We start from the raw sequence: 24,067 nt of genomic DNA on the forward strand, positions 1-24,067 counted from the left end.
AAAAAAAAAGACAGAAGCAGCCCACCAGCCAAGTAGAGAGAAGGGAAGAGAGGGGAAAGCAACATTCCTCAAGTTCCCTGCAGCTTTCCTCATCCCAGTTCTTGTCATTCTTGGGGCTCTTCCCCGTGGCTCATTCATAAGCTTGGATTCTCTAAATTACCTCTGCATCTTATGATGAATTTATCTCTTTAGCTTAAGCTAGCTTAGTTTGTTTCTGTTGCTTGCAACCAAATGTACTTTGAAAAATTCACATTTACCATTCTGAGCCTTAGTTTGTTCAGCTGAAAAATAAAGATAGTGATGCTGAGTCATTGAATTGCTGAAAGAATCAAATGGATGTAAAAAATGCTGTAAAAATAGCAAGAACTATTATTACAGGAGAGAGATATCATGGATGGAGAAAAATAGTTTAGAGACAAGTTTTGCTCTGGATTTTTGAACCATTGGTTAAAAAATAAGAAAAATAATGATAGAAGCTAAATAGAAATATATTAGAATATATTAGACACTGTTCTAAGTACTTTATATATATTAACTCTAATCTTCACATCAACCTTATTTTGTATAGGTTTTTTGTATTTTGTATACAACCTTATTTTGTATAGGTTCTCTTCTTATCCCCATTTTGAAGATGAGGAAACTAAGATATAAGAGAAGTTTAATAACTAGCCAAGGTCACATAATATTAGATGGTAAAATAACATCATTGGCTTTTATATCTGTTTCCTCACCTGTAAAGTGGCACAAATGATAGATACCCCAGGGTTGTGTTTTGTGAATTAACTAAAATATCTTCACAATGTATATGATACATAGTAAGGACTGATTCAATAATTGCTTTTATAAGAATATGCATCATAAATCTATTTCCTTATTGCATTGCAAATGAAGAAAATAAGACATGCAACTATGATGGAGGGATAAATTTCAAATAAATAAAAGTCAATTATGTTTAAATGGCAGGAGATGGACTCATAAAACTCATTAACTCAAGCGGGGAATAGACTCAAAAATCTGTAGTGCTTTAATGGTATAAGGAAGCCTTAGACAGAGTTCTCAAACCCTCTCTTTGTAGGGGGACTCAAGATATCACACTCAGCAGTGTCAATTGATAATACGATCTTTAAAAAAATCTTCTCAGCTTTGAGAATGGCATGTCTCAATTGAATACGAAGTGAGAGAAAGCAAGGAAACTTAGAATGACTATGCAGTATTATATCTTGGGGAGTTCTGCAGGTATCATTTTGTGTTACAGATAGAAAATGGGAGCTCCAGGAGGTAAAGTAACAAGACTTTAGTCCAACAACCAGGAAGTTGGAGATTACAGATACGAGTCTCTCTGACCCCAAAGTCCCTGCTTTCCTTCCCATATTTAGAGATGCCTTACTGAATTAGACATCTATTGCTATTTAACGAATTACCCAAAGTCAATAAATAATTTGAAACAAAGGTAAGCATTTATTATCTCACAGTTTCTGTGGGTCAAGAATTCAAGAGCAGCTTAGCTGGCCGGTTCTGGCTCATAGTTTCTCATGAGGTTACAGTCAAGGTATCAGCTGGGGCTACAGTTTTCTACGGTTTGACTGGAGCTGGAAGATCCACTTCTAATTGTCATGGCTGGCATTTTGGTGCTGGTTGTAGGAAGGAGGCTTCGGTTTCTCTCCATGTGGGCCACTCCATAGGTTGCTTGAGTGTCCTCACAGCATGGTGGATGACATTTCCCAAAACAAGCAATCTAAGAACGAGAGTGCCAGGGAAGCTATTCTAGCTCAGAAGTGACCTAGAAGAGAATGAGCCTCAAAAGTCACATAGAATCACTTCCACCACATTTTATTTATTAGAATAAAACTGATCTACCTTCAAGGGAGGGAAATTAGGCTTCACCTTTTGAAAGGAGGAGCATTATGGACATATTTTCAGACCATCACAGTTAGCAACATGAGAAAGAACTTGCAGCTGTGGTGTGAGGTCACCTAGCTTCTGCCAAAAATGATTCAGAGGCTTCTAATACCTCTCAGGTTAAAGATCAAAATCCTCAACATGACAGCAAAGTGATGCATACCCTACACACTGCACTTCTCGGCCTTAAAACAGGACTTCTCCCTTTATGCTACACACCTGGACTGCTTTCATATCCTCTAAAATGTTGTACTCCTTCCTGCCTTTGCACAGCGCTGAGCACATAATGTGGACTCAGTTACAAATGTGCTGAATGAATGAACGCCCAATGATCTTCTTGGAGCTGGAGGTGTACAAGCAGAGGTAGAACCACTTCTTTATAAGTATGTTTCAAATTGGAGTTGACCGGATGACTTTTTGGGTACTTTTCCGTCTCTGAGATTCTGTGAGTCTGTGATTCTAGGGTCTCCACTCACTGGCAAGCAAACTCTGCCTCCTTGGGTGATTCGCTGATGGCCAGGGTCTTAGATCTTCTGAATCCTAGGACACGCCCTCTCAAGGAGGTCCTCTCAGGCTCAGATATCAAGCTCTCGGAAAGGCTTGGAAATCTCTGGGAGGAGCTGCCTGGGGCTCTAAGGGGGCTCAAGTGATAGGGTCCTCCGTGGCTCCTTTAAGATGTTTTACGAGGTTAAGATTTGCTCTAAAAACAAGCCCAGGGGCTTTTCAAAAAGCTTCTAAAACCATATGTCCACAACACCCATTTTTTTGAAGGGCCAGTGAGCCTTTAAAAGCTTCAAAAACCACTACTTGGCCTGCTTCCCACAGTAGAGAAAGTTTAATATGAGGTGTGTTTAAAAACAGAACTGCTTTTAAGTCTTCTAAAACTTCATCTGAAACATTTTGCTCTTATCAAAGGGGTTCAAGATGGTGATCAGTATGTATGAGGTTTTTTACCCCAAAGATGAAGTTCTTCCCACAGTAAGCTGCCTCAAATAACCAGAAAACTGCAATTACTTGCCTATGGAGAGATCAATTCAAGTATTCTTTCTTGTTGCCTCCCTTCTTCCATAGGTCTCTTCACATTATGGCATGTTGCGAATTATTCTAAGAACATATGCACAGACACAAGAACACACATAAACCATGGGGTGCCCAAGAAAATTGTCCACTCAGACAGAGTGCCTATCAGATAATGGGCAGCAAATGAGGAAGAGTATTCATGTATTAAACTGTTTTCTCCCATTCTTTTTCTTTCTTTCTTTCTTTTCTTTCTTTCTTTCCCTTTCTTTCTTTCTTTCTTTCTTTTCTTTCTTTCTTTCTTTCTTTCTTTCTTTTCTTTCTCTCTCTCTCTTCTCTCTCTCTCTCTCTCTCCTTCCTTCCTTCCTTCCTTCCTTCTTTCCTTCCTTCCTTTCCTTTTCTTTCTTTCTCTTTCTTTCTTTCCTCTCTCTCATTTCTTTCTTTTCATTTTTGAATAAATATATAAGTGCTTGTTCTGTGCCACACATTGAATATCCATGTTTCAGGTGAGAAGGCAGAGGTTAGAGGTTAGCGAAGATCAGTAGAAAATATACCCTGATGAATCAGAAATGTATTTTCACCAAAGACATTTTATAATCTGTAGGGAGATTAGAGAGAAGTATGGGGTATAATACACCATATTTCAGGCTTCTTGAATTCTTCAAGCTTCAGTTAAAGAATCTTTATTGATCCCTTTACATAAATGAGGAAAGTGAGACTCAGAGAGGTTAAGATTATTCTCATAATCCCATGGGTCCATCAGCCACCATGCACCCACATCTTGCTGCTTCCTTAATAGAAGAAATATAGCCATTCCTAAATGGCTGTAGTGCAATGGGGACAGGACTCAGTCTTATAAGAGAGGTATCAGTATAACATGATATGGGAATGCAGAAGAAAGAGAGATCCCTTTCAGCTAAGAGAACCAGAAAATAGCTCTAATATAGCTCCTTGGGAATGCTGTAAGGTGTATTCGCTCTTCCCCAGACCAGGGAGCTCACCTCGGTCTTCTTTCCATGTAAGTGAAACATCTCCAGTTTTTTCACAAATATCAAAGGCTAAAGCACCCAAGAGAGAGGATTGCCCATTAATTTCCATTCAAAATCAAAGCATTGCAGGGAGGGAAGGAACCAGTCCTCCTTCGATGACACTTTGACAAGTGTTCACTCAGCTCGTGCTCAAACATCTTCAGTGACAGAGAGCTCACTACCTCATAAGGTAAGACAATTCTGAACAATTCTGATTATTGCCAAAATTTATTCTTCCTGTCAAGCCACACTGTTTTCCTCCCACTGGTTCCATATTCCGCAGCTTGGAATAGGATCAAACCAGTAGACATCCATGACCACAATTGCACTACAGATGCTTGAAGATACTTTCACATACTCCCCACTGCTTTTCTTCACCAAACTATATGTCCTGGTACTTTATAGTGGTATAAAGAGGTAATGTGACAGGTACAAAGTACACTGGCTCTAGAAATACACTACTGAGGTTTGAATCCTGGCTTACCACTCACTAATTGTAAACCTTTCATCAATTTGTGTCACTGAGCTTTGGTTTCTTTATCTGCAAAATGAAGATATAATATCTACCATAGAGGTCTATTGCAGAGATAAACAGCAATAGTCCATATAAAACCATTATCAAATGCCTCAAATATAGTAAGCATGTAGAAAATGTCATCTAGTGTGCGAGGGATCCTTTTGAAATCCTAAGTAGTAAAGTATTTCCTCCATGTTTGGGGACAGAAAGGAATGAACAGAGAATTCATTTTGAAGGGTATGGCACTGAGGCACTTAGGAGCTTGAGACAGGCACAGACGAAGTGAAATGTCTCAGGTGGCTTCCTATTACCTCATAGAGCAGAGATTCTCAAAATTTAGCATGCTCCAGAATCTTCTAGAGGGTTTGTTAAAACACAGAGTATGGAGCCCTACCCCTGGAGTTTCTAGTTCAGTAGGACTGATGTGGGACCTGAGAAGTTTCATATCTAACAAGTCCCCAGGTGAGGCTAATGCTGCTAGTCCAGAGGCCAACCTTTGAAAACCACTGTCCTCAAGTTTAAATGGTGATGTATGACAAATTAACAATGATTTTTCCTGAGCACTGTGCAAATGCATTGTATGCGTTACCTCAAAAAGTCCTCCCAACATCCTCCAAGGTAACTTCATAACCGTTTTCTCTTTCGAGATGAAGAAACTAACTTTGGAGTTTTGGTAACTTACCCCTTTTGACACAGTGGCAGAGCTGGGATTAAAATCTAAGTTTGGTTGCCCCAAAGTGTGTGCTTTTAATTCTCTTTTAGCAAATGGTCAAACTGAGGTACAGAGAAATTAAATCTTGCCTAGGTCACACATGAAATAGATGGTTGAATTAATTTTCAAATCTAGATCAGTTTGACCCCAAGGTCCAAGGCCTTAGCTCAAGCTACTGTGCGAGGCAGAGTATGTTTAAGGCTGTATCCATTCCAGCATGGAGCCTCTACCCTGGTGCATGATTTTCATTTTGTCCTTTTCTTTTTGCTTGACTTCACTAGGTAATTGCCTCCTTTCTCCAGGCACTTGATAGGGTAGACACGGTCTTCCTGGGGATCAAATGACCACAGAAGGAAAATAACTTAGAACAGGCAGTTCTTCATTCTTCCTCAGCTGGTGTTTTTCCTTCAGAGCCTGGAAAGAAATGTGGCCTCTGCACACTTTAAATTGGACCATCAATTACTTGTGCCCTGAATATGTAGAGCTCATTAGGGCTGTGTTGGCCACTGTAGAGCACCTGGCCTGAGAAAAGTAAACTTGCCTCAGCGATTTCAATTTGGGCCACCCCTCAGAGTGGAGCCCAGCCTGGGCTTGCCAGGCACTAATGTGACCAATTATTTCTGTCCTCAGTTACTAGGTCATAAATCCTGCCTTGGCACCAAGTCCCTGGTTTCTGGTGGAAGAGGGTTTGGTTTTAGGAATGACTCTACCTTCTGGCTGTGGAGTGGTGTGATGTTGTGGTTAAGACTCTTGGACTTGAAGCCAGAGTGTTGCTGGGACCTCATTATGGCCTGTCAATAACTAGCTGTGTGTGATGGTCATATCCTCATTCTACTCAACTATAAAATGGATCCAGTATTTTCAAAGGTTGCTCAAGTGACATCATATTTGAGAAAAGAAGCCAGGCATCTTGAAGGGGCCACTGAGGTTATAAACCTGGATGATTCTCACTCTTCAATTATTTCCTCAAATGTTGCCTGTTCAAGGGAGCTTTCCCCAGCACCTATGTGAAGCCCCCTCTTTCTTTTCTGTGTCCCAGTTACTCTCTGAAGTACCCTCTTTTCTTCATCATGAAATGCAATTTACATTTATCTTTTTTATTTCTTTGATTATATGATTGTTATCCAATGACTTTGTGTGCTGCCAGATTGTCTTTTTGCAAAGTTATGAATGAAAATTTGCCTGCCCCCTTTGTGAACCTCACCCCACTGAGATTGCAAAGCTCGCCCTTTGAAAAGCATGTCTTGCAACTGCTCATCTGGGCGATTCAAATATTTCAAATTGAACAACCAAAACATAGTGCAGGTAAATTGAGTGCTGAGGGTGATACCTGATTTAAAATTTTTGTATTCATTAACCTAGTTTTACTGTTTTTAATTGATAATCATTCCACACTGTAAATTTGACCTATTGCTTTTTTAAAAAAAGGTAGGGAAAACAAAGTGGAAAAAGACAACTCCTGCCTCGACGGAACTCAGTTAAAGGGAGAGAGACCCATAGTAGCTGAAAATGGCCTGGCCATTTGCTAAGTTTGCCACATTCTATGTGACCTTAGACAATTAACCTAAGCTGTCTGAATTTCAAATGTCCTTTCTATAAAATGGGGCTCAAATGACAAGTTCATTTTTTTTCGTGGCAATTAAATAATGTGTATTTCACCGAAAGGCAAAGTGAGGCAGTGTGAAGTCACCAGACTTTGGAATAAATAGATCGATGTTAGAATTCCAGCTATTCTAATTTATGATTTCAGGCAAATTGCTTGACTTCTCTGAGCTTCAATCCTCTTAACTCTAAAAGTAGTGCAATAATGCATAGATTCCCAAGATATTAGAGTCATTAATGTCAAGTCGCTGATAGAAACCAGGTGTTCGGTACTTGGCAGCTCACTTTGACTTCATTTCTTATTAAGTTTCACGAAAACCCTGTGAGGTAGACACTGTAGTCCCACTTTACAGATTGGGAAACTGGACCTTGAAAGGAGGTAAGTGCTTTGCTTAGCAACAAACAGCTAGCAAATGGCAGCTCTGAGACTTGGAAATAAACTTTGATTCAACTGGAGAAGCACCTTCCTACTCATCACCCCATCTTCACTACCCACACATCCATCCTTTGTGGTCTATTCCAAAAAGCAGAGAAGAGATCCTGGATAGCAACTATTTGCTAAATTAACAACTATCTAGGATTTTTTTTTTTTCCATTAGGGGGAAGGAAATCTCCAGATCATAGTCTGCTCAATAATTTAGCACTTTGTCTAGCACTTTAGAGATTTTAAAGTTTCCATGCTTCTTTCATTTATAATAGCATATGAGATAGGCAAGGCAAAGATTATCATGCCTATTATAAAGATGAGAAAATCAAGGCTTCCCTTCATACTCTGGGGAGAGTATGCCAACCATACTGTTTGCCACTAGGCAGACAGAAAAAAAATTAGAGGGAGTCCAGAAGATTATGAGTAATTAAACTGATGTCATAATTGCCTTTGGTAAGGCCAACCATGAACCTTGTCAAAAAGTGTGACATCCCCAAAAGAGCATCATAGATGAAGGTTAATTAGAACAAGAGTAAGAAAGAAATAGGAGAAGGAAAGGGAACCAAATATCCAATGGACACTCTGGCTAGCCCCACAAAGAAACCTCTTCCCAATCCAGGGAAGGAATATACTCCTGTCCTCCCACCCATCCACTCACCCACCTCTTTTAATTGCTGACTCTTCTGTCCACACAGATGTTGACATCTGCATTAGAAGTCAGCACAGGACCAGATATTGGGAAGATGGCTACACCCATCTGTGCATGGCACATGCTTTAGAAAGGTTATTTGGAAATATATGCTCTAGATTTCATGAGAGTGACTTGAGAGAAAAAGTATTTTTTTATTAATTGTTTTTTGGGTTTCTTTCCTTCCCAAATATCACCCCTCTTCCTTTCTACTCAGAAAATTTAATTGAGAGTCTTCTTTCTTACCTCTCCTCTCCAGAGCAAGATCAGAATTTTCAACACATTCTCATTTCTGAATGATAAAAAGCCAAAATGATGGTTAAGCAAGGAGCTCCGCACCCTGGGTGGGACCCAGCTTGTTTACAGAGTTTCTTCACACTGTCAGTAGACAGTCAGAAGACTCAGGCTGGAAGACCAGTTCTATCCCTTTACCTCTGTGGATGAATAACACACTGCCTCTGAACTTCGCTATGCTCACCTGTAAAATGGTGATACCCCCCAGAAGAGTGGGAATTTTCCATGAGATGATTCCAGGAGACATGTTTCATAAAATGTTCTCCATGTAAAGTTTTGTAAAGAACCTGACAGGCACACTCTCTTTCAACTTCAAGGCTTTCTCTTTCCTCTCGCTGCCAACTTATACCCAGAAATGCTCATGGAAGAAAATGTGTGGTCCCGAAGACAACAACAGCTCAAAAAAGGAATTCGAAGGGATGATGGGTAAGGGAGAACAAGCTTTTCAAATTATGTCAGGTGGGAAACCTTGAACTGCTTTTTCTTCCTTTTTAAATTATAGTTTACATGGGGGTAACTATTAGAAAGAATACTGTTCTGGAATCCCAGAAAACGAGCTCTGCTAGGAACACATTGTGTGACCTTGGGCAAGTCGCTTTACTCTCTGAACCTCATTCTTCTAACAGAGGGGTGAGACCAGAGAATCCCCAAAGAAAAATGTTGTATAAGAGAACACACTCTAGACCCAAACAGACTTGGCTTCAAATCTCAGTTTCTGTGGCTCACTAGCCTCCCTAAGTCTCAGTTTTATCATCTACAAAGCAAGGTTATTAAAAGTACCTGTCTAATATAGATATCCTGAAGATTAAAGGAAATAAACTACATAAGAGATTTAGTAGCATGCTTGGTTTATAGTAAGTATTTAAGAAAAAAAAGTAGCTATATTATTAAATATATCATTACCATTATTATTGTGGCTCTAACTATTTGGATTTTAAGTTGTAGTCAGTCTCAGCTGGGGTATGGTTTGAATGGCTACTACCTTCTTCCCAGGGCCCACTGCAACATCCCAAAGAGAGGGTGTCCATCCCACAACTTGGGAAGGAAAATCATGCCCTCCTGTGTCCTTTATCTGGAATCTCACATTTTTCTCCTTGCCCTGACCTACCCTGCCTGGCCCGGGGCTGAGAGCTGGAGTTGCTGCTCTTTAGGCTCACACTGGTCAGGCAGCCAGCAGGGAGAGGAAACCAGAATAAACATGTTTTGCAAGAGCAAGTCTAGTTTAAGTGAAAGCAATTCTAAATAAGGACAATAAAGAGCCTTGGCCTCCTGCTGGCAGCTTCCTCAACACAGGGGTTTGCCATGGAAAACCAAAGGTCAGTCTGATAAGCTGGGGGTGCCTGCAGTCAGGCTGGCAGGAAGCTCATGACAGGACCTCCTCATCCATCATTTGAACTCATCACAGGCCATGAGGTGTGGATACAGGAACAGGGAATCTAAAGACCTAAACTGGGTTCCAATATCAGCTCCTCTATTGTGACTCAAGTCATATCCCTTCACCTCACTGAACCTGTTACCCTCTCTATAAAAATTAAAAAAAAAAAAACTTTTTGAAGAAAAGAAAGAAAATCTGCTCTGAGTTCCCATAAAAAAAAAATTTAAGACAAGTAAGTCAAAGTGGTTATAAACTATAAAGTGATTTGCAAAACTGGAGAGTTAGTGAGAACCAGGTTTTAATCTCGGCACCACTGACTGCTAGTCATATGACCCTGGGCAAGTTTCCTACTTTGTGTGTGTTGTATCTGTCCTGGGTTCTAATAATCCTAGAGGCCATCAAAGCAGCAAAGTATGGTAACTTGGTGTATCAGTTTCCTGTGGCTGCTGTAACAAGTTAACAGAAATTTGGTGACTTAAAATAGGAATTTACTCTCTCGCAGTTCTGGAGGCCAGAAGTCTGAAATCGGGGTTGTAGGAGAGAACTCGTTCCTTGACTTTTCCAGCTTCCGGTGGCTGTCTGAATTTCTTGGCGTATGGCTGCATCATTCCAATCTCTACCTCCATGGTCACATTGCCTTCTCCTCTTCTGTGTATAGTCAAATTTTCCTTTACCTCTCTCTTATAAGGATACTTGGGATTGCATTTAAGATCCACCTGGATAATCCAAGATACTCTCCTTATCTAGAGACCCTTAATTTAATCATATCTATGAAGTCTTTGCTATTTAAGGTAATATTTATAGATTTCAAGGATCAGGACCTGATATCTTTGAGTTCCATTATTAGCTACACTTAGGAATACTTAAATAATAGTATCCCCATTATACATATTAATTTCTCCTTCATTATTAAAGAGATGAAAAGTCTCAGAAGGAACCCACCATTAAAAAAATATCTTGTGATCAAAGCTGAGAATTAGGGACTATTGAGGCATGACAGAAATAATATTGTTGGAATTCTTCATATTATCCTGCATATAACTCCGTCTTAGTTATCTCTTAATCCCAAGCAGTGACTAAGAAGAGACACTCAGTACAAGCTTGATGAATGGATAAAATGGAGGCATGGAAATAGTTGCATAAATTTGAATTTCATTTTGGGTATAGCAGAGTGGTTCTGTATGTAAACTAAAATCAAATGATCTGAGTGAAACCGTGGTGTCTTACTTATTAGCTGTGAGACTTTGGGAAAGTTACTTGGCCTACCCGAAAGGCTCCAATGTTCTCATATATAAATTAAAAATAATGATAGTTTCTACTGCATAGGGTTTGCAAGGAATAAATGAGATGACCCATGTAAAGGAATTTTCATAGTGCTTGGCATGTGATAAGTATTTGTAAAATAAGTGCATTAGCTATTATTAACTTTAAAAAGTTTTCAAGTTCAATTCATTTAACATACCCCTTGTATATATCAAGAATTGACTAATTTGGGAGGGAGGAGAGATGATTAGTTTAGGATAAATAGGGAAACTAGAAATATATCTTCAGACTTACATTAGAGAATTCTGATTGTTTTCCTCCCCATCTTCAACCCAGATTCCCATAAGGATCAGGACTGGGCTTCATCTCTAGGTTTTATTCCTTGGTTAAAAACAACAACAAAACTTTGATCAACTGAGGTCTTTCTTTTAGGAATTTCTTTAATATTTTCTGAGAGCCTATGACCTAGACGGGGATGGAGGAGTGAGCTCCATGGGTCCAAGGTTATTGTATGGTATGCCTCTAAGCCATAGCTGTGGCTCAAGTGATTAAATAGAATTGAATAGAGACAAGAGTGGCAACTGAATGAATAATATCTTCATCAAGGAGATCTAGAAGAGATTCTAAAACAGATATCAAGCCCCAAGGGATCAGACGGCCTTGAAAATGAAAATAAGTTGAACGAGAGGAAACAACTAGAATATATGTTGTTATGGTTGACTTTTATGCCTTGCTCTGTTTGGAAGAGAGGCTACATTTAAAGGACTTATTTTCAAGGATCGTATGCTCTACCAAGAAAACAGATATGTACACAACAAATTTAAGACAGACTATGAAAAATGTAGTTTTAGAGGTGCTTCAAGGCAGGGAGAAAAAAAGCAAAAAACAAAAAAAAACAAAAAAAACCCAGCTGAAGGACAAAGAAGGGAATAAATTAGAGAAAGTGTTCCAAAGAAAATGACATGACATTTCAATGAGTTTCATGCTGTTTCCTGTAACCCCAAGCCCTTTCAAAACATACTTTGAAGAATCCAATACAAAAGACCTCGAGAGATTATCTGGTTTTAGACCTCTGCTTTCAAGGACCTGTTTATTCCCATTTTATAGATAGTTGCCAAGGCCCAAAGAAACACAGGAAATGGTGGTGGAGAGCAAATGATAACATAGATCTTTCTGCTTTTTAATACTTTCTACTTCCAGACAGAATAGATAAGGAAGAAATACAGTTTTTTTAAAATTGTAATATCTAGACCTCTTGTATCAGCTAAAAGTATGATCAGTTGAGAATGACAAAAATCCAAATAACGATAGTCAGAAATGTATTCCTTGTGTAAAAGAAATCTAAAGATGCTGTACACAAAGCTTCATAGCAACGCTATTCACAGTAATCAAAAAATGAGAATAACCCCAATGTCCATCAGCCGATGGATGGCTAGACAAAACGGGTTCTGTGCATACATCTATTTTTGAGTAATGAAAAGGAACAGAGTACTGATACATGACCCGGTGTGGATAAATCTCAGAGACATCATGCAACGTGAAAGAAACCAGATACAAATGGTCACATATAGTAAGATTTATATGAAATATCTATAATAGGCACTGAAAGCAGACTGGTGGTTTCCAGGGACAGAGGGAAAGAGGGAATCGAGAATGACAGCTTAATGGGTATGGTGTTTCCTTTTGGGGTGATTAATATATCTTGGAACTAGATAAAGGTGATCGTTGCACGACATAGTAAATATACTAAATGCCAATGATTTAGTATAAACACACTTTAAAATGGATAATGGCTAATTTTATGTTATATGAATTGTACCTCAATTTTTAACAAGTTTTAAAATCCAGAAGAGGAAAATTCAGAATTGGTAGGCAGCTTTATGAAAACTTCAGGGATCCAGGCTCCCTTTGTCTTGCAATTCTGCCATCTATAGCTTTAACTTCTACCTCATGTTGCAAAATGGCTGCTCAAATTCCAATGATCACAACTACATTTCAGCTATCGGGAAGGAGAAAAGAACAAAGAAGGAGAATGAGAGAAGGACCCTGAAGAATGACTAGAATTTAGTATAAATTGAGATCTGAAGAATGGACAGGACTTAGCCAAGGGAAGAATAACAAAGAAGCGCTTTCCAGTAGGAGGACTCAGAGGGTGCAGGTCTCAGGTCTGAGTTTGGTGGGTGGAGGAACTGGGAGAAGTCCAGTGAAGCTGGCATATGGGGAGTGAGGAGGAGAGTACTAAAGAGATGGGCATGAACTTAATGACCCAGCCCACCATAGGCCCTGTCTGGCTCTGGAAATCTATTACCTTTCCTCTCACTGTCCCACATCGTACTCCTGTGCCATAAGGAAATTGATTCAATAAAATAATCCAATGAGATAAGAGTTTAGATATGGCCTTTGGTGTGCATAAAAGCACATATTTTATCTTCCAGTCAAGGACTTTTTGAAGTTATTTACCTCTCAAAGACAGCTGCCAAGGACCCCATGACCCCACGCCCCTGACAGTGTGTTTTACTGCTGTCCTCCCAGAGGTCTTTTCCATTGTCTCCCTCCTTCAATGACCTCATTTTCAGTGCCACTGAGAGCCAAGGTAAATCGTGCAGACTTACAGCCAGGGCCAGTTGCTAAGATGTGAACTGGTTATTTGTCTCCCCAGGTCCCACAGGAGTAGCATGTAATACAATAAGGAGGAAGTTGTCGCCTGGGGTCCACCAGTGCCCCTGGCTCTCTCTATTTTGGCTCTGATGGGAGCTGGGATTTTAGGTGCCAAGGAGCACAGCTGGGGCCAGTCTGCCCTGGCTGAAACTTACATACCTAAAAAGAAGAAAGAAACTGCTGTGCTCGCTGGGGCTCCAGGACACTTTGGCATGCCCTAAAGATGCCACGATTTGTTGTTATAACAGAGAATGGCAGGGCTGGAAGGCCTGAGTCTCAGACAGGTGAGGTGACTTTCCCAAGGGCAGACATTGAACTTTCAAGATAATCTGGTCAGCTCAAGGGATACTGGTCATCTCGTTAAATATTTTTTTGGCACAAACCAAGGAGAACTCCCTCCAAGTTGCCAAATTTTGACCAGAAAACCTAAGTACAGAAAGGAGACAATACCGTAAAGATTAATAGGGAATGAGAACTTTAATACTGCTGTATGTATGAGTGTTTTTGAGTATGCTCTCCTGGGAAGAACTACTACCAATTGATTCCTAACCACATACTTTATTTTAAGTACATTATATTTTGTCATTGCCTCAATACTATAAGGTAATATAATTATCTCCATTTTACAAGTGAAAAACTGAGGCTCAGAGGTGACATAACTTGTGTAAGTCACCTCGCTATTAAGAGATAGAGTCAACATCAAAACCCAGTAGCTATGACCTCAATGTCCATGTTCTTAGCCAATATCTTTTACTGTTTCCCTTCAAACTCTACTAACCAGCATTTCCTTGTTCAGACAGATATGGTATTATTTTTCATAGCGCAGGAAAAGATTTGAAGAAGTCACCAAACTCTCATTTGATTAAAAACAGAAACAAGGTAGCCAAAGATGTGAGATGCCCAGCTGAATGTTGGCAACAGACAGAGGGTGGAGGAGAAGCAGAGCTTTCTACCTCCTACCAGCCCGCAGTGGTCTGTAAAGTTCCTGACATAAACTGGGTAGTTTCTAGTCACCACCACAATTCACTTTCCATCTCAGTCTCTCTGGGACTGGAAGTCTTCCTGGACTCCATCAACTCTCTGGATTCCAGTTGGGTTCAGCCAATAGGAGGCACCCTCAGGAGATCTAAGGACAAGAAAGAGAGGTCGGGGTGTTTGTGCCCTACTCCTTTTTGCAGGGCCACAGTTGACAGTGGCCGTGTCCCTCTACCAAAGACTTCAACTCCCACCAAGGAGTTCTCTGTGTAAGCCACAGCACAGCTCTGGCTCTAAGGGCACTGCTACCACAGCCCCAGTACTTCACTTACTATCCCTTGTCTGTGTTCCTTAATTCCATTCATACCTTTGTTAATAGTCCCTTCATTACATTCTGCTCAATAACTCCATCTGAGTGAGCCATCTGTTTCCTGTTAGGACCCAAGATAATTCAGTACCAGAGTTTTAGATCTGAAAGTCACATCAAAAGTCTTCTACTCCTATGGTTTTCGATGTTTTATTTTTACTTGTGGAGATCTAGTAAGAATCAAAGCTATACAACAAATAAATTTCTAGAAGGATGTGGAACCCTGCCTACTCAGCATCCTACCCAAAACCACTCTTCTTCTCTGCCTTCCCCCAACAGCTCCTTGAAATCCAAGGGCTTTGGGTCACACTCCCAAACCAGTTGACCTAATCCAAACCCCTCACTCACACGAGGAGAGAGGCTGTTGGCAAATTTTCCAAAGTGTCCTTTGTTGGCCCTAGTGGGTCTGATTTATGCCCTGGGCCTTCATCAACAGTTTGCCTCAATATCTTCCAAAGTGTAAAGTTCCATAAATCTTCACTGGGAGCGACAACTAGACTGCCAGCTCGTGTTATACAAACACACAGAAATGTCATTAAGGCAACAAACAGCCCCACTGGTCTCTACAGAGCCTTTTCTACCAGGCTCAAGTTACTTAAAATCAATATTTGAACAAGGACAAAACCACATGTTTTCAAAACCAAATGAGAGGGGTCTAATACCAGGCCTGGAGATGTGGTTACATCACACGCGGTCCAGTTGGTCTCCCGAGACTCCTTCATTGAGTTTGACCTAACAGCACAGGCTCCCATGCCCTCGCAGTCACTGGACTTACTTGTCCTGAGTGTCTGACCTCACCAGACAGGTGACACTGAGGGACAGAATAAACAAGAAATAGGAACTTCCACAGAGCCAGGGATGGGGCCTGAGTTTACGAAACAAGGCAAGTTAGAGGTGTTCTTCATGCATCCTCAAGCATTGATTGATTCAGGAGCTGTACCAGGGGTACACTAAGATCTGGGAGTCCAAAGGTGAGCAAAATCGTGAGTCTCTGCTCTTAGGCAACTCATATAACAGGGTAGTAGAAGAGGCGACAACAGGTCATTTCAAAGTTGAAAGACAAGTGCCAGTGAGGTAGGTAAGTTTAGCATGCTTTGGAGGACATGGCAGGGACAATAACCCAGGGGCAGACTGGGGGCTTGTCCAAGAAGGCTTCCAACAGGAGATAAGCTGAAACGTGCTCTATGTAACCTATTATTCTAGCTTTGTCTGTGCCAGGCCCAGGAAGGAAAAGGGGGTTGACGAAAGGAAAGAAAACCCTGTCTTCTCTCAGAAGAGAAAAGTATGAGGGGGAGAATTTTATTCTCTCTCCTGTTGTCAAGTTGGGGAGCAGGAATGAAGCATGCCCAGCTTGGCCTTTCTGGACCCTCTGTATTTTGGAACCAGCCTGTTCACAGACACCACCCATTACCACCCCTGGTTCTCTGCTGGAGCGTATGGTAAGGATGGGCAGAGCTTCTATAGCTGGGCCAGACTGTTGGCACTGGTTGCTATGTGGGTACGTCTTACTCAGAGGGCAGCATTAGGCCCTTTCACCTGCATGTCCGAAGCCATGTTATTTCAATTATAAAGGCAGCACTTTTCTCTTCATCTGCTTCTTGTGTCCTACATCTCTATTGAGAGAGTCTTAATAATTGGTCCCTTTCTCAAATAACATGTGAAAAGATTCATGATATATTATTAGACAAAACTGTAGGATGCAAAATTATATTTTTTCACATTGTGCTTAGAAAAATAAATAAAATGAAACAGGTGAAAATATAAACAGTTGTATTTATGTGCAGTGATGCAAGATCTCCTTTTTTTAAAAGGTATTTTCCAATTTTTTAAAAAAATGTTTACATGCTATTATTTTTAATCATAGGAGAAAATAGGTAAGTGCAATAAAATGGTCTTTCAAATTTGATAAAAATATCAAAGAAAGTCATAAATTCTGAAAACGACTTTGGGGTGGCTGGTAGAGCAGGCACAGCCCATTCTCATTCCAGTGTAACTTCATAAGCAACTTCGTGTTCAGTGTTTAGTGTTGGCATCATCTCCCTTCTTAGGATGGTGTTCCAGTCCCTTTGTGTTTTGTGGGTGCCTGCGACCTATCTGTGCTCCTCACTTGCTCAGCTCCACTGTGCTGTTAGACGTGTATTTCCCTGGAGAGCGAGCTCTCCCATGCCTCTATGCCTGTGTACACATGCCATGCCCTTGGCAACGAATGCCTTTCCCCCACCCTCATGATGAAGACATATCTTCCTGTAAGACACAACTGCAGTGTCTTCTTTCCGAGAACATCTTCCTTGGTTTTTCTCCACTTTCTCCGGCAAATGAAACTCTCTGTGCTTGTTTTGAATTTAACTATAAAAGTACTTGGCTATAAACTTAGGGGAAAAAAGCACTTGGCACTTTGCATGTTTACTTACCTTTTGTTGGGTGTAAGAATTGCCTTCTGTTCACTTACTTGTTTCTTTATTCATTTCATTCAACTAACACTGATTGAGCTCTACTATAGGCCAAGTATTGGGCACTTGGGGGACAAAAGGAAAAGACTAAGATCCCCCCTTCAAAGCGCTTGTTGTTTACTAGAAAAGAATTCATATTTCTCTTCCACAAAATAAGGAGTAGAAGAAAAGAAACTGCTTAGGGGAGTAAGACAGTCATCATAGAGGAACATTTCATTTCAGTTTGGTTGTGAAGGGATGGTAGAATTTAGCCAAACAGATGAAAGAAAGAAAGAAAGAAAAGAAAGAAAGAAAGAAAGAAAAGGAGAGAAAAGGAAAGAAGGAGAAAAAGAAAGGAAGGAAGAGCGGGCAAGCAGAAGCGGGAAAAGGGAAAGGAAGGAAGAAGGAAGGAAGGAAGAAGGAAGGAAGGAAGAAGGAAGAATCGAAGAAAGAGTAAATAGCTAAGATAGAGGTTGGTCCTACTGGAACGCCTGAGTAATTCAATATGGCTGGAATAGTAAATGCAATGAGGGTGGAACCGAGGTGGTGGAGTGTGAGGAGAGGCCATACACTGAGGGGAAGGCCTGAGCCACGATGTGGAGGGCTGGGCTTGCCACGTGAGGGAGCCTGTACTTTACACAGTAAGTGATCAGATGTTGTTGAAGGCTTGGAGGCTCCTAATCATATTTGTGGGGTAGGAAGATCACTCACCTCTCTTTTCTCAATTTTAAGAAGAATGGAAACTTAATAAACATTTGACACTGAATAGAAGCATCCTCACCTGTCCTAAGACACTCCGGGATTCCAGAGGCCTGACAACTCTGCCTTGGGGAAGAAGAAGCCCTCTTCTCCTGCTGGGATTGGAACTACAGGCAGTTTAGCCTGTGGCAACTGGAACTCCATTCAAAATGGCGCTTAATTAACCCTGTTCCTCAGTTCTCACTACCATTACCTAGACCATGTACAAATCATGGTGAGCACAGCAGACACCTTTTCTTTCCCTCTCCTACTCTCCATCAGCAACCAAGGCCTGGGATTTTCATCTAACTGTATCATCCAGATCACCCCCTTCCTCAGCATCAGGCTAAACCTGACAGACTTTAGGCCTCGGCAATAGGCAGCTCCTGAAGTGGCTCTCACTGATCCCCTGTATTAGTTGGCTAGAGCTGCCATAAAAAAGCTCTACGCACACTGAAGCAACAGGAATTTATTGGCTCACAGTTCTGGGACCTAGAAGTCTGAGATTTAGGTGCTGGCAAGGTTAGTTCTTTCTGAGGGCTGTGAGGAAAGGATCTGTTCCGGGCCTCTCCCCTTGGCTTATAGATGGCTATCTGAATGTTCACTTTGCATTCTCCCTGTATACATGTCTGTCTCCAAATGTCCTCTTTTTATAAGGACTTCAGTCACACTGGATTAAGGCCTACCCTAGTGACTTCGTTTTAACTTGATTATCTCTGTAAAGACTATCTCCAAATAAAACCACACTCTTAGGTACTGAGGGTTAGGACTTCAACATATGAATTTGGGGGTGGAGGTAACACAATTCAACCCATAACACCCCACGCCCTGTATTTATGCCCCCATGGAATCCCCTCCTCTTGAGTGTAGGCTGGACCTACTGGCTTGTTTCTAAAGAACAGAACACAGCAAAAGAGATTGGATGTCATTTCCAACATGAGGTTACAAGGAATATGACCTTTGTCTTTTTATCACTCTCTCCATCTGGTTCTTCTCACTCGCTTGGATAAAGGAAAATGCGCATTGTGAGCCACTCTATGGAGAGGCTGCATGGCAGCCTCCAACCAACAGTCAACAAGGGACTGAGTCCTGCCTACAAGCACGTCAGGGAGCTTGGATACCACTCCGCTCCAAGTTGAGACTTGAGCTGACACCTTGATTACATCCTTGTAAGAGATCTTGAAATGGAATACCCAGTTACGCCATCCCTGAATAAGCCATACCTGTAGGAATACTGTTGTTTCAAGCCACTACATTTTGGGAGTAATCTGTTACACAGTGATAGACAATAGATACATTCTCTATCCCTTCGGACTGAGCCTCTCTTTGTCTGCCTCCATTCTACACCCTTCGTGATCTCCCCCAAGTGTAAACATGACTTTGAAATTTAAAACCTGTTATGGTTTCCCATTGTTCCCAGGATAAAATTCAAATTCTTTAGCATTGCCAGGCCCTATCTTTACATGCACTTATGAAAGACTATGATAGCAAATCCTTTACTTTGAAGAATACAGACATAGGTTTAATTCTGGCTCTACTACTTATTGTTGATGCGACCTCTGTGCTCGGTACCCTCATCTGTAAAATCAGAATACTAATTTATTTTGAACAAATACTTAATGAAAGCTCACTCTATACAGGATCTGTCTAGGTGTAAAGGACACCATAATAAATATGAAACAGTCCCTGCCTTCAACAAACAGAAACAATTGAATTTTTAGCTGCTGTAGAGTATGATAAGCAGTGTGACAAAAGAAGCACAAGGGACTAAAAATTAATGTGTTTTGAACACTTACTGTGCACATGGCACTTTATATGTACTTATTTAACCACCACAGCAGTCCTATAAGATATAAACTACTATCTCCATCCTGTAGATGAACAAACTGAGGCTCAGAGGTCACACAAGTAGTAAGTGGGAAAACTAGATTCTAACTCAAATTTATGTCACCTCAAAGTCTCACGGTTTTCTAATGTGCTACACTCTTTGAAAATGGATATCACAGTCGGGGTCTCAAGAAGCAGACACTGAGATGGATTTGGGAGTGCAAGGTGTTTATTGGTGACGGACACCTGTGCAAAGAAGCAGCAGACATGGTCAGAGGAAAAGGTTGAACCTGGATGAGGCTTGACCAAGCCTCAGCTAACCAGACAAGGGCTTGAGAGCTAACTATCCAACATCGAGGTCTCCCATCCAGCTAAAATGGTGAGGCCTTTATGCCTCTGCCTTCTCAATACCAATAACAGCTAGAGGTGGCCTGCTGATCATAGCCCTGGCAGCTGGGCAAGCCCTTTCTTTCAGGGAGTTCTGGGTGTCGGGGCTTCTTGTCTGTCACATGAGGGCACACATAACTCAGACAGAGAAACATAGGACTTCTAGGGGAAGGTGACAGTGAATTCTGAAGGAGTTTGCCAAAAGGGAGCGCAAAGGCCATTCCAAGCTGAAAGCTAAAATTTGGGAAAGGAAGGAAAAGAGTAGAAATTTGGATGAAGAAAAACAGGGACAAGAAGCAAATGAGAGAAGTGGCTACACTACCACTACTCCACCTTCATGAACTTCCTTCTGTCACCATAATCCTGGCAAGATAAAAGGCTTGCCTTTCACATCACACCCTGTCCTCATAAAACTGATGTCCATCAGGATCTCCTCTGTGCTCCCTTAAGGACTTTTTGTCCTGCATAACTCAGTCTTCTTTTTCCTGCCACAGATTCTTTGCAGAGAAGATATTAATAATAAAGAATAAAGACATAAAGATTGTGTTAGCACAAAAATGCATTAAAGATTTACTAAGAAAGTTGGTCAGTATTAGGAAGAGAAATGTTGATTTGGCTTGTTGATGTTGTGCCTTAAAAACTGTCAAGTTGACCAGACAGGGAGGGGCCCATTTTAGGGTAGACCTTTTCCAGGTGCTGGGAAACAGGGTACTTAAATTTTTGAGGGGAATAGTCAGTTTGGTGGGTAGAACAATGAGATCAAGGGAGTCTGGTGACAGCAGGCCATAGTCTAGAAAAAGCAAATAATAGGGCACTTAGTAGTTGTTGATGAATTAATATCTGCTCTGTGACTTCTTTTACAAGGAGAAGGTTGTAGTGACAAGTGGATGAGCCTAAGGTTATGGAATTCTGAGTTAGGAGACACTAGGAAGCCTGGGGCAGTGATCAGCATCAGGTAGGCCTCTGCAAATAATTGAATCTCAATCAATACCTGAAGACAGGACCCTGGGATTCAAGACAGTGACCATGCATAGAGAACAAGCAAAAGTATAGTCAGCACTGTGGTACCAGGGGCTATGGCCTAACTAGGGGTATTTTATTTATTTATTCATCTACACATCCTGCTCTTCATTTATTCATCCATCCAACCATCCAGCCATTCTTTTGTACATTAAATATTTACATGAAAGATAATATGTGACTTCCTTCTCACTTAATTCTTTTTCCTGAGACAGATCCTTTGCAGAGAAGACATTAGTAAGAGAGAATAAAGATATAAAGATTGTGTTAGCACAAAAATACATTAAAGGTTTACTAAGAAAGTTGATCGGTATTAGGAAGAGAGATGTTGATTTGGCTTGTTGGTGTACCACTCTGAAGAACTGGAAGGGCTTAAAGCTTTATAGGTTTAATGCTTCCCGGTCAAGTTGAAGCTGAGATTCCAGGCAGGAGAGGAAGAAGTATAGGTGGAAAGTGGGTGTATAAAAAGAAGAGAGACAAGTGAGGAAGAAAGCCCCCAGTTCCCAAGTGGCTGTGTGTATTGGATTCTGGCATGTGAGATGGTGACATAGAAAAATAAATGTTTCACATCATCTTTATTTATGCTCAGCTATAAAAAGGATTTTAACTTTGATGATGAGAAATACCCGTAAACTCTTCCAGATATTTGGTTTAAACTAGGACCAATCTTCTGTAGGTACTGGGGAAATCAAGGTGGATTAAGACACAGGCCCTGCTCTGGAATCACATGCTGAGGGAGGTGGCAGACATGCAGACAGAGGAGTATAATGGAGAATAGTTGTGTTGACAAGATAGATGGATGTCTCATCCAGACCTGGACTTTCAGGAAGACCTCCTAGAGGAGATATGATGTCCGAGACACTGAGTTTTGAAGGATAGATTGGAGTTATCCAGACAAAGAATAACTAGTGTTCCACACAGCAAGTTCAGCTTGTGAAAACCAGGGGCACAATATATTGGTGGTAGTTCATGTGGTTAGAGCACATGTATGATATGAGAGAGAAAGAGAGACAGAGCTAGGGCAAGAACTAGATCAGGAAAGACCTTGTATGTCAGGATTAAGAGCTTAAACTTGATTCTGAATGCTATTGGGAGCCATTTGAAGAACATTCCACAGAATTGTAAACTTAAGTCACTGAGATGGAACTACTGGAATTTCTTGGATGCCTCCAACAACTTACCTCTGGGTCCTGGGCTCTGATGTCTGGTCTAAAAGTTATGCAGCCTTTGGCTTTATTCTCTGTCTTGGGAGCAGGTACTGACACCCTGGGCCCAGAGGATGGGCTCGTTTCCATAGTGTTGGGCCACTGGGTGGAGCCTCTCTAGGTTGAGCCTTCTAGACATGAGGTGCACACCCATGATGTCAGAGGGGTGGGACATGAGGAATGGCATGGGGTGTAACAGCTACTATCAATGTCCCCCCTCTTCCCTCCTGAGAAATTACAAATCACTCCCCAGGCTGTTGATGAAGGAGTCCTCACACTTCTGGAGATGTTCGATCCTTCATAAAACCCGTATTACTCCTGGAGACTGTAGGATTGTGAAAAGACCTCAAGCTTTATAGTGAAGTTGATCTAGATTTAGATCCTGGCCCTGTTACAAGCTATGAGACTTAAAGCAGTTTAATTACTTCCTCTGAGCCTCACTTCTTTATCAATAGGGTAAAGATAATAATGTCTCTCTCACAGTGTTAATAGGAGCATCAAAGAAAAAATATTTATAACTCTTCAGCAGGATATATTAGTTCTTCCCCCAGAGAATTTTCTTCTTGTGAAATTTTACTCACTTGTTTGTCATCCAGGGTGCACTCAGTTCAGCTTTTCCAACCTAGTAAGAGAATTAGGAAAGTATTATTTGAAAGCATGAGTACCATTGACCAAACTGAAAAATTTGGCTTATCTTGCATTTGTGTTAGTAAACCACAGTAATTCAGGCATCATGGATTTATGAAGGTGGAATGCAAATCACTCGGGACTCAAAGTGGCAAAACCTAAGCTATGTCCTCAGCCAAGTCCTCTCTCTGAAAAAAAAGGTCCCTTCCAGTCTTAACCGTCTCCAGAACAAGCCAATAAACTATTAGACTCCAGTAAATCACACTTATAGGGGGAACAGTGGATGTAGTACCAAAGGATATTCCTCTTTTTTTGTTCACATAAGCTCTGTGAGTCTCCACACAGGCCTACAGCTAAGGAAGATGAAATTATTCCATGGGAAAAGAGTTAAAAAGTCGATGCTCCAAGAATGAATCATAAAATATTTCAAGAATGTCAGAGAGAAATATGACATACCTCAGGGGACCCCCAGGGGGAGTGAGAGAGGGGAGCAGCTGGAGTTGCCACATGCTGAGCCCGATGCTGTCTCCAGTCCAGATTCCAAAGAGATTAAGAGATGGTGCAATGCCAAGGTGGGACTTCTCTCCCTTTGTTTCTCTCCTTGTCTTCTGGATATGGAAATCTTTTCCAGGGCAGGGCAAACCCATTGATACTGTCTCCAACTCTTGCTTAATAGATAAGGAAACTACCTTTGGAATTAAACCTCTGGATTCAATACCCAATTCTACCACTTACTGTGTGATTTTGGACAAGTGACTTCATCTCTCTGAGCTTTAATTCTTCCTCTACGAAATAGGGATACGAATATCTATTCCTCAAGTTTTTTTAGTGGAGTCAATGAAGTAACGTAATAAAACCTTTAGCCCAACATCCTAGAAGGGGCTGCATCAATGGCAGCTAGTATTTTGGGAGAAGGCAGCTGGGAGGAGTGGCCATATGCTGCATGCATGGCTCAGGCCCTCTCTGAATCACCCTGGGTATCAAGAGATACACAAATTATGAGGTTAGCCTT

At 41.0% G+C, this 24,067-nt stretch overlaps 1 long non-coding RNA gene across 1 annotated transcript; it reads right to left on the reverse strand.

Annotated features, from left to right (window-relative positions):
• Positions 1 to 1,435: 1,435 nt before the first annotated feature.
• On the reverse strand, positions 1,436 to 23,719 carry LOC120621874 (uncharacterized). Its single transcript, XR_005658326.1, has 3 exons — positions 23,512 to 23,719; positions 23,010 to 23,050; positions 1,436 to 1,780 (listed from the first exon to the last, which is right to left on the reverse strand). It is a non-coding gene; the product is annotated as an uncharacterized LOC120621874 (long non-coding RNA).
• Between the last annotated feature and the right edge of the window lie 348 nt (positions 23,720 to 24,067).

This window comes from Pteropus medius, unplaced genomic scaffold (genome assembly GCF_902729225.1).
Source record: "Pteropus medius unplaced genomic scaffold, Ma_sr-lr_union100, whole genome shotgun sequence".
In the NCBI taxonomy this organism is placed as follows: domain Eukaryota; kingdom Metazoa; phylum Chordata; class Mammalia; order Chiroptera; family Pteropodidae; genus Pteropus; species Pteropus medius.